Raw genomic sequence first — 13,590 nt, forward strand, 5'->3', positions numbered from 1 at the left:
TTTTACCTCCTTAGTTAAATATATTCCTAGGTACTTTATTTTCTTTGTTACTATTGTGAAAGGAATTTATATATGCTTTAAAATTAAAATGTTTAATAAGTTTATTTAAATTTTAAATAAATATGTATTGGACATACACTTGCACAGATCTTTTCCTGATGAGGTATGTAATTTTAAAAGTTTGGAGATCATTGGAAGATAAGTAATTGTTGCTTTTATGAATGTGAAAGCATATTCCAGTTATGCTTTTATCACTCACAGCAATCTTAGGACTCTTGAAATCTACTTTCAAAACCAGTTAAGAAATCATGCAATTTTTTCATACACTCACATCGTTTTATTTTTTAACCAGAAGAAATATTTTCTGTTTGATTACCACATTGCCTACCAGGCTTTGCTCTATATGTGTATGTGTCTTGAAATGTTTTGTATTTTTAATCTTACAATTTGCAATCATGGGTCAAGAATTTTGCAGGGGAAATATAAACATAAGTTATATTAAGTAATTTTATTCCATGAATCAAATTTTTTTTGGTCAAAAAGTATTTAGAGCACCTAATTTATGCTTGATAATAGGTTATTTATTACTTCATAAACTTTCTAGTGTGTTTTTGGATATAAACCTAGTAACAAGAGGGGGAAAGTCAGCAATAAATACTCTATTTTCAGAAACTTTAAATACTAATAAAATTAGTATTGTCAACAAATATTTATGCTCAGTCTTGTGCCTTCTGGTATGTTCAGGTTTATTTTCTCCTGACTATGTATCAGGTAAAGGGGTTTGGTGAAGAATGTCCTCATGTATCGATGGTAGGGAGAGAAGCTCATCACCTTTCCTACTGAACACAGGAAGAGGAGCCTATTTTAGAATGCATAATGAATTATCAAAGGAGATAGTGAAATCCCTTCTGAATATTTTAAGAAAAGGCAAAGATTTTTTTTTTTTAAGTGCAGGTAAACTTCAAGAGGCTCTTTTAAGTCCTATAGTTAAATAACTGTGTTATTTTCCATTTTATGTTTGTTTTTTCTTTCTCCCAAAATACATAGTATTAAGTTCCAGAATCTCTTCAACCAAATAAATAGTAAATACAAAAACATAGGGGGAAGGGGACTACTATTTTCTTTTTAAAAAAATTAATAAACATAGAGCAACTATTTCTTTCAGTAGAAAAGGCAGTGCCTTCCATTTACTTGGTGCTCAATAAATAGTTGTTGAACTTAACTGGTTGGAATAACTGATAAACATGATTCCCAACAGAGCAGAGTCATGGGGGTTACTAACCAATTTGCACAAATCCTGTCCACCAAAGGGATCCAGGTAATAAACAATGAAAAAAATCATTGAATGTTTCTGTAACTCTGTTATTCCCATGTTTTCATATTTAAGCTTACAGGAGGTTCTAATAGTACCAAATTGATATAAATCTTTTCTATAAACAGTACGAAGTGCTATTTGATTTTTCTTTGATTTTGATACCAGTAATTATTATATAAACCAATTAACTTTTATCTCCAAGTTTTATTTAATATTGCCTAAAGCTGGTTATTTCTTTTGGACTCTTATGAATTTGGCTGCCAAGAAAAATGGTGGCTCTGCTCTGAAACCACAGAGCAGTTCCATTAACAGTAAATCCCAGATAGAAAGGGCCCGTGAATTAGTTGAGGAAGCCATCCTCCACAATAATAAAGTATTACAGTGTTTCTCTCATACTAGACAAAAATCATGGGTTTTCCTCTTTGGTAGTGGGCAAATTCAACCTTTGAAAGTACCATTGATATTCAGTGGTAAAAAGACAAATAATTTAAAAATGAGCAGAAGATTTGAATAGATATTTCTCCAAAGAAGATATACAAGTAACCAATAAGGACATGACCAGCATTAGTCACCTAGGAAGCAAATATCAAAATTGAAATGTGGGAAGCTGAAGGGGAGGGAGGAAGGAACAGGCAGAGCACAGAGGATTTTTAGGTCAGTGAAACTATTCTGTATACTGACTACAGTGGTGGATACATGTCATTATACATTTGTCAAAACCCATAGAATATACTCCAGCAACCACCAGCAATGAATCCTATGTAAACTCTGGACTTTGGGTAATGATGTGTCAATATAGATTCATTGATTGTAACAAATGTGTGACTGTGGTGGGGAGTGTTGACAGTAGAGGCAGTTATGTGTGGGGTTGTGGGGGTCAGAGGGCAGATGGGACTCCATATTCTGCTCAGTTTTGCTGTGAACCTAAAAAAGTCTATTAAAAAGAAAAAAACGAGATACCACTTCACAACCACTAGAATGACTATATAAAAAAATAGTAAGTTTTGGTGAGGATATAGAGAATTGGAACCTTCATACATTGTTGGTGGGAATGTAAAATGGTACAGCCACTTTGGGAAACCATTTGTCCATTCCCTAAAAAGTTAAATGTATGCCTACCAGCTATGGCACTCCTGTGTACTTACTTAAGAGAAAAGAAAACATGTATCCATACAAAGTTTGTATTAATACATGAACAGTCTGGCAGTTCCTCACCTCATTACCATATGACTCAGCAATTCTACTCCTAGGCATACAACTGACTCTGTTAGGGCTGCCATCACAAAATACCACAGGTCAAGTGGCTTAAACATCATAAATTTATTTCTCACAGTTTGGGAGGGTAGCAGCTGAAGATCAAAGTGCTGGCAGGTCTGGTTTCTTCCGAGGTCTCTCTCCTTGTCTTGCAGGGGTCTGCCTTCTCTCTGTGTCCTCACAGGGTCTTTCTGTGTGCACACACGCCCCTAGTGTCTGTTTTATGAGAACACCATATGGAATCAGGGCCTGATGCTAGCAGCCTCATTTTAACTTCATCACCTCTTTAAAGACCTTATCTCTAAATAAGATCACATTCTTAGGTGCTAGAGGTTAGGACTTCAACATACAAATTTTGGGAACCACAATTCAGCTCATAACAATACCTGAGAGAAATGAAAACTTATGTCCACATAAAAGCTTGTACATGAATGTTCACAGCAGCATTATTTATTATAGGCAAAAGTAGAAACAACACAAATGTCCATCAAATGATAAATGGATGAATAAATGTGATTTATACTTTCAATGGAATATTATTTGTACAAAAAGAAATGAAGTACTGATACATGGTACAACATGGATGAATCTTGGAAACATTATGCTAAGTGGAAGAAATCAGTCATAAAATACTGTGTGCTTCTATTTATAAGAAATGTCTAGAATAAGCCAATCTTTGTTTTATCTTATTTTTAGAGGCAGGATGTTGGTATGTTGCCCAAGCTGGATTTGAACCCCTGGGCTCAAGCAGTCCTCTGACCTCAGCTTCCCAAGTAGCTGGGATTGATTACCTGTGTACGCCACCAGGCCTGCAAGAATAGGCAAATCTTTAGAGAAAGAAAGCATATTAGTGGTTGCCTAGGGCTAGGGGAAGAGCTGGAGTGACTACTAATTGGTATGGGCTTTCTTTATGGCTGTGGTCCCCAAACCAGATGGGTACCATTCCATGGCCTGTTAGGAACCGGGCTACACAGCAGGAGATGAGCGTCAGGTAAGGGAGAAAAGCTTCATGTGTATTTACAGCTGCTCCCCATCACTCACATCACTGCCTGAGCTCCACCTCCTGCCAGATCACAGCGGCATTAAATTCTCATAGGAGAGCAAACCCTACTGTAAACTGCATGTGAGGGATCTAGGTTATGAGGGATCTAGGCATGAAAATCTAATGCCTGATGATCTGAGGTGGAGCTGAGGCAGTGGTGCTAGTGCTGAGGAGTGGCTGCAAATACAGGCTATCATTAGCAGAGAGATTTGACTGCACAGAGACCATAATAAATAAATTACTTGCAGATTCGTATCAAATCCCTATCAGTCAGTGGCAAGTGACAATGTTCTAATAATAAAAATAAAGTGCACAGTAGATGTAATGTTCTTGAATCATCCTGAAACCATCCCCACCCTCAACCCTGGTCTATGGAAAAATCATCTTCCATGAAACCAGTCCCTGGTGCCAAAAAAGGTTGAGGACCACTGCTTTATGGGATAATAAAAATGTTCTAAACTCAGATTGTAGTGATAGTTACACAACTCTGTGAAAATACTAAAATCATTGATTTGTACATTTTAAATGGCTGGATTTTATGGTGTGTGAATTATATCTCTTTTTAAAAAAAACATTTGTAATGTAGCACAAAAGATTTTTATTTAAAAAAGTCATTTGGCATGTAAAAGCTTTGGCAGAGCCAATGGTAGACAAAAATGAGACAGATGGTCTTCAAAATATGAGGCACATGTTGTAAAGAATATCATACCCTGGGCCTGTGAATCTTACTGATATTTGGCAGCCACAGTTAAAATGTTGTAGCATCTGGAATTGTTGGCTGTAACTGACACTCAACTGAATGCCTTGCCATGGAACTGGAATGACCAAACAACGCGTAAAGTTCTTAGACATGAAACAAAGGTGACTATTATCTTTTTTCTTTTTATTTTTTTTTTTCATTTTTCTTTTTTGGTGACTAATTATATTTTAAAAACTTCTCATAACCTTCATAACAGTCTTAGGTAAAGCCTCAATGTGGCATACCTGCCAGTTTCTAATGCAGAATCAAATGGTCTTCCAACTCAAGTAGTGACTATAAAACATGCATCCTCAAAGGGGTATGTTCTCCGTGTCCTGGAAAACATAGCACAACCTCAGAGAGCCAGTATTCCTTAAGCACTCAAAACACCTAAGTGGACATATAGGAATAACATTTTTCGGGTGTCAGGCAGGTGGGGGGGTAGGGAATGGGTATATACATGCATAATAAGTGTGATGTGCACCAACTGGGGGATGGACACGCTTGAAGTTCTGACTCGAGGGGGGAGGGGGGCAAGGTCAATATACATAACCTTAACATTTGTACCCCCATAATATGCTGAAGAAAAATAAATAAATAAAAATAAATTGTAAAAAAAAATGTTGAGCCGAACAGTTGAACCTTAAGGCTCAGTTAAAGGAATGCAATTGTAATTTGAGCTGTGGGATGAGTTAAGACCTATGGCACAAGTCAAGGATTCTCAAACACAGTGCTATTTGGCTTTTGGACCAGATAATTCTTTATTGTGGGGCCTGTTCTGTGCCTTATAAGACTGAACAGAATCCCTGGCTTCTACCCACTAGATGCCAGTAGCCACCCCACCCCGAACTAATGACAACGAAAAATGCTTCCAGACATTCTCATATATCTGCTGAGGGAAGAAAATTGAGAACCACTGGCATAAATCACGGAAGAATTAGCCATTTACCTTGACACAGATTGAGTTTCTCATATCTGAAATGCTAGGGACCAGAAGTGTTTTGGATTTCGGATTGTTTTTCAGATTTTAAAATATTTGGATTATATACTTTCCACTTGAGCATCTGAAATTCAAAGTGCTACAATGAGCATTTCCTTTCAGCATCAGATTTTGGAGCATTTTGTATTTTCCGATTTGGGATATTTAACTTGTAATAACACAGACCGTGTACCAAATGGAAAAATCTATATTCAACTTCTGTTTCATTTATGCAAGCTCTGTTGATTTGAAATATTCAGAATATCATGTAAAAAGCGGTTTCATTAATCAGTAAATTTAGGTGATCATATCTTTTGACAAGTTTAGTTGAAAGGTTTTTAAATAAATCAGAATCAAAATGCAGTCACTGGTGTTCAAGGAAAAAAGAAAAAAGACCCTGGCAAATAGAGCCGGGAAACGCTATGAAGAGAAAATTCTCATGCTTGTATGCCTGATAACAAAAACTGTCACAAAAGATTCTGCAAAAGCCACAATCTTTCACAAAGGCCATGACTACCTTCTCACACACAAAAAAATACTTCTGCCAGGGCATCTGCTCAGCAACTGCCTGTCCAACCTAGGCCTGGCATCACCCTTGTTATTGATCTTTGGAGCCAAGAATAATTATCTCCAAACAATTGTGTGCTCCTCCTCATTTTCCCTTTAAAAACCTTTATCTTCCTTCCCCCACCCCAAATATGCACTTGATTTACTGTGGCAAACATATTCCCATTGCAATGCCCTGCTCCCAAATAAATATCTTTTTTTGTTTGTTTTAGAAAGACTCTCTGTGTTAATTATGTAGGTCGACCGTTTTAACCCAATGCTGAAATGTCAGTTTGGAGCCACAGAAGGAATGAGTTGTTTGTATTATATTAAGACTTCCCCTGAACTTCTATAAGTGGAAATATTTCAAAGGGATAAAATATAATTTTATAATTAATTTTGCCACATAGTAAAAGATTTGCTGAAATGGTAACTATGAGGTGATGGATGTGTTAATTAGTTTGATTATAGTAATCATTTCAGAATGTGTATATATATCAAAACATCACATTGTACACCTTAAATCTATATAATTTTGTGTCAATTATACCTTAAAGCTCAGAAGGAAAAAAAGTTTTGATCTATTGACAGAGAGTTTGCAAATATAGTGGATGTCTTTACCATTAAGGATACCAGTCAACATGATAGGACTCACCTTCATTGTCTTTCCAGCCTGTCAGCCCAATCACTTAAGAATGAAGGATGCGGCCAGGCACGGTGGCTCATGCCTATAATCCTAGCACTCTGGGAGGCCGAGGCAGGTGGATTGCTCGAGGTCAGGAGTTCGAAACCAGCCTGAGCAAGAGTGAGATACCGTCTCTACTATAAATAGAAAGAAATTAATTGGCCAACTAATATATACATATATATAGAAAAAAAAATTAGCCAGGCATGGTGGCACATACCTGTAGTCCCAGCCACTCGGGAGGCTGAGGCAGTAGGATTGCTTGAGCCCAGGAGTTTGAGATTGCTGTGAGCTAGGCTGATGCTACAGCACTCACTCAAGCATGGGTAACAAAGTGAGACTCTGTCTCAAAAAAAAAAAAAAAAAAAAAAAAAGAATGAAGGATGGAGTGATATAAAGTTCTGATACAATGTACTTCAAGTGTTTTAAACATGAATTTATTATACTCTATTGTACTACTATGGTGTTGATGACATCAAAATATGATGCCATAACACTAATATAATGTCCCTTTGTGACATTAATCTTGTGACACTGAAAAGTCTTCACCTGCCTCAAGAAGACCCTAAGTAGACCTCATGCCTCTGCTTTCTAAAGGCTAAGGTTACATGGTTCCTAACCTTTCTTTCTTTTTCTTTCTTTCCTTCCACCTCCCTCCTTCCTTCCTTTCTTCCTCCTTTAACAGGGGTTCCTGAGACACTAAAGCTGACATCCCCACCCACTCTTTGCTTTTACAGTATGTTGCAGGGGAACATGGGTGTGCTGGTCTCTCCTAGTAGCAGGAATGGGAGGCTTGCCAAGAACCCTCCCCACAGTGCATGTCCATGATGTTGGCTACAGAGGCCCTGCAAAGGACTACAAGTCCAGAAGCAGTAAAGTCTTCTCCCATAACTTTCAGAAAATTAAATGTTAATTGGGAGTTTTTTTAATTAATGTATAAGTTTCATTAATTAATGGTGTAAGAAAAAACCTACTGGCTGTTTTCTATATCTCAGTAAATGGCACTCTATCCTTCCCTTGCTCAAAGCAAAAACTGGAGGCAAGTTGCATTTGTCTGCCATGCACTGCTCTTTCATCCCCTTTCATCTCATATCCAATCCATAAGCCCATCAAGTCCACCTTCAGAATACATCCAGACTGTCACTATTCATCCCCTCTACAGCTACCACCTAGTCCCTGACATAATCACTCTTAACTGGGTTATTGTGGCAGCCTCTTATGATCTTTTCCCAACACAGTGCCAGAGTGATCCTTTTAAGATACATGGAGGAAAATGTACAAAGTCCTCCCATGATTATTCAGCTCACTCAGAGAGAACCCTAAATCCTCATGAAGGCTGGAAGGCCCCATGTGATCTAGGCCTCTGTGGCCTCTCAGGACTCGTCTTCTCCCAATCTCCCCCTCCATCCCTCCGCTCCATCCTCAAGATGCTTCTTGCTGCGCCTAGACATGCCAAGCCTGCTCCCTCAGGGCCTTCGAAGTGGCTGTTCCCTCTACCTGTGACTGTCTTCCCCTAGGTAGACACTTGGCCTGCTGCCTAGCTTCCTTTTGACCTCTGCTCCAATGTCAGCTGATATCCAAGGCCTTCTCCACCACCCTACACAAAATTGTACTCTTCCCTGCCCCCACTGGCATTCTACCCCCTTTCTGGTTTATTTTTCTCTAATCTCCTATCACTATCTGACATATATATTCATTTTATACATTTTCTCTGTCTTACCTAATAGAAGAAAATAAACTCCCTGAGAGCTCTAATTTTATTTTGTTTACTGCTATAGCTCAGCACATGGTACATAGTAGAAGCTAAGTGGATATATGCTTTTCTTTTTTCTTTTCTTTCTGAGACAGAGTCTCCCTCTGTTGCCCTGCCCACACTAGAATGCTGTGGCATCAGCCTAGCTCACAGCAACCTCAAACTCCTGGGCTCAAGTGATCTCCCTGCCTCAGCCTCCCGAGTAGCTGGGACTACAGGCATGCACCACCCACCATGCCCAGCTAATATTTTATATGTATATTTATTTTAGTTGTCCAGCTAATGTCTTTCTATTTTTTTAGTAGAGACATGGTCTCGCTCTTACTTAGGCTGGTCTCGAACTCCTGAGCTCAAACGATCTGCCCGCCTCAGCCTCACAGAATATTAGGATTACAAGCATGAGCCATCACGCCCGGCCACAATGGATATTTGTTGAAAAGACCTTATTATAGATGGAGTGAGGATTAGTACTATTCTAAAGACTTGATACAAAAATTGTTATTGATTTAAAACAAAAACACTGAATATTAAAAACTTATAATTTCCATAAGTAGAATGTGAGCGGCATTTTAGATACCTGTGGATTCCAGTTATTTGGGCTAGTTGCTGCTTATGAAAGCTTTGCTGTATGATCATGACTTCAGCTTCAGCTATGACATTTATAAATACTCCCTTAATTTTCATGTCTATTCCTTAACTCTTTCCAGCCCCAGACCTTCATTTCTAACTCTGCTTTGAATGCATCCAGCAGTACCTAAGTTTGGAGTAAATCCATCTGAGACCTTGACTTGATCTGACTTTATCAACAACAAGCTGGGAATCCTTGGACAAGTCACTTACTCTCTCAGCTTCCTGGTGCATAAAATAGAGACTTGCGTGAGATCAGCAGCTCTCAACAACATATTGGTATGTTTTGATCACTTGAGAGGAGTTCAGATGCAATGGGAATTATGCCTCACCAAAGTGTTTATTTTCTATACTTTAGCTGGATAGTCCAAAGCTACATGAAAGTGCAAACATTTGTCACAAGTGGGGAAAAAAAAATCACTAGAGTAGATGATCTCTAACCATTCTAGCACTAAAATTTCATGACTCCTCTATTCCAAACAAAATCTCCATCTTTCTCATCCTGTATGCATTCGGTGTTCTTTATCTCATGTCCATCCAAGCTCCAGTCTTTATAACCCTCTTTATTCCTCACTCCCTACATAAATTCTGTTAATTTTGTGTATAAAATGTCTCTTAAATAGTCATCATTATTCAAATTCACATTCTCATTCCTTCTCATCTCAACATCAGTCTTCCCAAGACCAGATTCCTTCTGAAGGATATCCCTAAACATCCCAAGGGTTCCTCTTTGCCTGTAGAATAAGGTCCAAACTCCTCAGCCTACAGTTCAAAGTCCTCGGTGATATAATCACAAGCTACCCTTTCAATCAATTATACTATGGTGTCCAATATTTCCTATCTGCTCCATTCTCATCAGCAAGCTCACTGTTCCTCTGGCTTCCTGCTGTACATAGCTTACAGGGACTCTGAGCAAGAGGGCTGAGGGAAGGAGAGAGAGGTCAGGGCATTTGTTCATCCAGCTCCCTCCCTGCAGGGCCCACAAGGACTAGCTGCTTTCTTCTACCAAACACCACAAGTCTCAACCAGCAGCCCTTATGGTTTCCTGGAATTGCTCCTTCTTATCTCCTCTTCAAGCCTAGTCTAGTTGGTTAGAGGTTAAAATTAACATATGGAAAATAAAATGAGGGGAAGAGAATTATTCTCTTTTTGAGTCTATGTTATGACAAGCATCTTTCAGATGCATGCCTGGAAATCCTCTTTTCAAGTAATTAAGTAGCATAGAAAATTCAGTTCTTTGAACAGTTCACATTCCTTTGACAGAGCCCGATCATTTAATGATCTCTGTAGATCTGCAGAAATATCAGACTCATAAAAATGACAGTACATACCAACAATTGCTTTCAAAATATAGCCTTGAGAAAAATCTCTATTTTCTAGTAGGATCACTTAGCATAAAATAATGATGCTACCAATTGAAAACACAAGGGTATTATAAAGTGGGTACTAAAAAGACACTTGAATTGAATTATTATTATAAATGACATTTAGTTACTTAAAATGAATTACAGATTACCCCAAAATTTAGGGACTGTTAAAAAAATAAAAATTTATTTATGTCTCTCATGATTTTTTGGAGTCAGGAATTTGGTAGCAACTCTCATGAGATTGTGGTCTTTTGACAGCTGTAAATACCAGCAGCTTAAGATTCGACTGGTATGCACTTTGTATTTAATTTTTGACAAACGATTGTTTACCATCTGCCTTATCTCACTAAAATGTAGACTTCATACAAGCAGGGATTTTTCTGGGTAGTTCTTGGGGTTTTTGTTTTGAGTTTTATATTTTATTCTCTACTTTTATGGAAGATAGTAAGTCTCCAACCAATATCTGTTGAATGATGTTATGTTTGGAAATTCTGCTCATTAAAAAACATCATTTTAGAACTTGATCAAATTTTTTTATTAAAAAAAGAACAGTGTCTCTTGAATTAAACATGAGAAGCATTATTATTTAAGAAGAATAAAGCAAACTATTATGGTTCAAATTTCTAGCTTTTTCCTAAAATTAACTAATTCATTGTGAATGATTATGTTTTTCCAAAAAAATGATATTTTAAGAAATCAGCCATAAGAGTGATTGTTTTATAGCAGATTTCTTTTTTCTGTTGCCACGATTGGCTGCCAAGGCCCTACCTCCTTTTTCATCTTTAGATTGAATTTGCTGAGCAAGAGACTAGAAGCGTGAGGTTTAACAAACAAGAGTCTTCTAAGAAAGCTAGATTATCTCTCTTCCATTCTTTACTTTTTGGCTCTTTATATTCTGAAGTAAAAATATTAGAAGTCCACTTATATCATTCTGCTTTATAATAATGCATAATTTCATAATGCACATCAAAGGGGTTTCTTATTTCCAGTGACTTTTTGTGTCCTCCTTTAACTCTGGTAAACTTAGCCTGACTTAAAACTGATGACCTTGGCTGGGCGCGGTGGCTCACACCTGTAATCCTAGCACTCTGGGAGGCCGAGGTGGGTGGATTGCTAGAGGTCAGGAGTTTGAAACCAGCCTGAGCAAGAGCAAGACCCCATCTCTACTATAAATAATAAAAAAATAAAAAGAAATTAATTGGCCAACTAATATATATATAGAAAAAAATTAGCTGGGCATGGTGGCGCATGCCTGTAGTCCCAGCTACTCAGGAGGCTGAGGCAGCAGGATTGCTTGAGCCCAGGAGTTTGAGGTTGCTGTGAGCTAGGCTGACACCACGGCACTCAATCTAGCCTGGGCAACAAAGCGGGACTCTGTCTCAAAAAAAACCAAAACTGATGACCTTATCAAAACTTCCTAATGAGAAATGACATTCAAAAAAAGGTAATTCTATATATATATATATATATATATATATATATATATATATATATATATGTCTTAGAACTCAGGTATGGAGTTCGGACAGCTAAGCTCCACAGCTCATCAATTGTGTGATCTTAAGCACCGTTTTGGGGTTTGGGTTTTCTTCACCCGTAGAAATGGGGATAATGATGTTACTTGGTGTTATGGGATAAATTGTACCCATGAAAAATTCTTATGTTGACAGTCTAACAGCCAGTGCCTTAAAATACAGCTATATTTGGAAACAGGGCCTGTAAACAGGTAGTTAAGGTATAATGAGGTCACATAGGTGGTCCCCAATCCAGGAGACCCCTGTCTTTATAAGAAGTGTGGTTTTGGGCAGACACAGGTGCAAAGTAAAGACCACATGAAGACCCAGAGAGACAGCTATATATCTATAAGCTAAGGAGAGAGGCCTCAGAAGAAATCAACTCTGCTGACACCTTGATCTCAAACTTCCAGCCTCCAGAATTGTGAGAAAATTATGGTTCCTGCTTTTTAAGCCACTCAGTTTGTGGTATTTTGTTATGGCAGCCCTAGAAAACGAATACACTTGGCCAAGTTGTGTTGTTTTGTTTTGTTTTTAGAGTCTATAAAACAGTTTCTGTGCAAGTATCTGTATTTGATTACTGTGGCTACAGTAACAAATCACTATGAACTGGTGGCTTAAAATAATAGTAATTAATTCTCTCCGAGTTCTGGAGGCCAGAATTCTGAAGTCAGTTTCACTGGGATGAAATCAAGGTGTTGGCAGGGCATTAACCCCTCCAGAGGCTCTAGGGGAAATCTCTTGTCTCTTCCAGCTTCTGGTGCTGCTGGCATTCCTTGGCTTTTGGCCACATCACTACAACCTGCCTTTGTGGTCACGGTTCTTTCTCCCTTCTGTCTACATCAAATCTCCCTCTGCCTCTATCTTACAATAACACCTGTGCTTACATCAAGGGCCCACTAGGTTAGTCCAGGATAATCTCCCCATCTCAAGATCTTTCACTTCATTTTTCTTTATAAAGACCCTTTTCCCAAATAAGATAACATTTACAGGTTTCAGGGATTAGGACCTGATATCTTTGGGGTCATTATTCAGCCTACTGCAGTGTGACAGAGGGGTGAGTTTGGTTACTCACTTAGTGAATGCCTGTGAGTTGCCTGTGAACCTTGAGTTAGTTATGTTTGGTGAACAAAATGTTTAGTGTATGTTCATTCTGAGAACAGGCACTGGTGAAGAGTAGAAAAGTGCAGCCAAGAATACTGAAAACAGTTAAAAACCATTGCAAAATATTTCTATGGTGACCTCAATGTTGAGCTGTAGCTACCTATTTAAAAGTTTTAGATTTTATATGTTGGAATTGAGATAAATATTTTGAATGTAAAATGTAGGATACATCTCCAGCCAATCAGTGTTGGCAAGGGTGAAGTGTTTTGACAAATCTTTATGTTCTCTGTAAGACTGGCATGCCAGAAATTCTGCCTCTACCCCCTCCCTGTCTCCCCTCCCACCTCAGTCAGCACAGGCAAAGGCCAGAAGTGACAAGTGATTGTGTGTCAGACAAGCTAATGTTTGTGTGCAGAAAGCACTCTTGACCCCCGAATCTCTGGTGGCAAAGGGCCCAGAAAAGAAGAGGAAACTCAGAGTCCCCTTTAACCCTTCTCTTCCACAAGGGGCCTCCTCACTGTGATTGGAAACCACTGCTGAGTATCCACGTCCCCATTTGCCCAGCATGTGACTTCTGCTCCTTTGGCTCTTTGAATGCTACCTAAGATAAACCCCCTGGCCACTTTCAAAATGAGGTCAGAGGTTTCTGGCCCTGTGCTGCCAAT

The sequence above is a fragment of the Microcebus murinus genome, chromosome 5, assembly GCF_040939455.1.
Source record: "Microcebus murinus isolate Inina chromosome 5, M.murinus_Inina_mat1.0, whole genome shotgun sequence".
In the NCBI taxonomy this organism is placed as follows: Eukaryota; Metazoa; Chordata; class Mammalia; order Primates; family Cheirogaleidae; genus Microcebus; species Microcebus murinus.